At 36.5% G+C, this 1175-nt stretch overlaps 1 long non-coding RNA gene across 1 annotated transcript; it reads right to left on the bottom strand.

Annotated features, from left to right (window-relative positions):
* Window positions 1–310: 310 nt before the first annotated feature.
* On the bottom strand, window positions 311–972 carry LOC122893656. The gene is made up of 3 exons (XR_006381661.1): window positions 856–972; window positions 684–740; window positions 311–385 (listed from the first exon to the last, which is right to left on the bottom strand). It is a non-coding gene; the product is annotated as an uncharacterized LOC122893656 (long non-coding RNA).
* Between the last annotated feature and the right edge of the window lie 203 nt (window positions 973–1175).

Below are 1175 nucleotides of genomic sequence, written 5' to 3' on the forward strand. Positions count from 1 at the left end.
ATTTTACAAAAGTAAAAGAACTATGAAAGAATATTATTCATTGGCATAAATTTTAATATTAGTATTATTTCAAAATGATTATATGTGTATATATATGTAGCATAACGAAGCAGAAACTTATTCTTATCATAGGATACCAAGATTTCTGATGTAAGTAAATGGTTAAGTAAAAATCCAATAGGCTTCAATTTGAATTGTAAATATTAGTAAAAACCCATGTCTGTGTCTGTCATTTACCAAAAAAATTTCTTAATTCTGCCCACCAAAGGTTTAAAAACCTGGACTACACAGTTGAAATGAGTACCTCTGGCACACGAATTGTGGTCTCTGTCATTTACCATAAAGAGTGAGCCAGGAGTCTTCAGAGAAATTGCTGACAACAGGTCTGAAATAGAAAATATATAAGAGTAAGGTGGACATTCTTTTTGTGTCGGAAAGAAGTCAGCTATCGAAGACTGATAAATCCATGCCAAAGGAACACAGAAGCCAATCTGAGAGCCTAAGAGAGACAGTTTGAACATCAAGGAGTAAAATAACAATAGTTATTTATGTTAGTATAAATATTAAACAATTATTTGGTAACTGACGAGGGAGCAGAAGGTTAGGTGAGGACAAATACAAGCTGAAACCCGCAAATCCCCTCCAATCCCCTCACCCACCCCCACCCTTCCCAGTCTGCATACCAGGCTTCCCAGGTGGGTTTGTGTGACATTCCTCCCGCACTCCTGTCTGTCCTGAAACTAAGGGAAGGTAAAAAACAAATGGTTCACTAGTAAAGATCCCAGTCCAGCAAGACAGGAGTCTCCCTCAGTTTACAAATGTCTTAGTGATTTACAAGGAAAAAAACATTCTTACCAATAGTGTAACTTCCAGAGACCTATAGACTCAATTCCCTGAATCCATAACATCACCAACCCATCCAGAATGAAGTGGGAAACCAAGGTAGAAGGGCATATACATTAAAAAAAAAAAGAAAGAAAGAAAGAAAGAAAAGAAAAGAAAAAAGAAAAAAATGTCCTAATAACCTACAGCCCTCTGGCAAGGACTTGTGATAGGCAAAATACAAATAACATTCCTCTAGGAAATTCCCAACTATCTTAATGTTAATGCTTTACTAGAGAGAAAAACAACTTCGCCTTGACAATGGCAAGGCCTCCAGTATCTTGTAGATCCTT

The sequence above is a fragment of the Neovison vison genome, chromosome 13 (genome assembly GCF_020171115.1).
Source record: "Neovison vison isolate M4711 chromosome 13, ASM_NN_V1, whole genome shotgun sequence".
NCBI lineage: Eukaryota > Metazoa > Chordata > Mammalia > Carnivora > Mustelidae > Neogale > Neogale vison.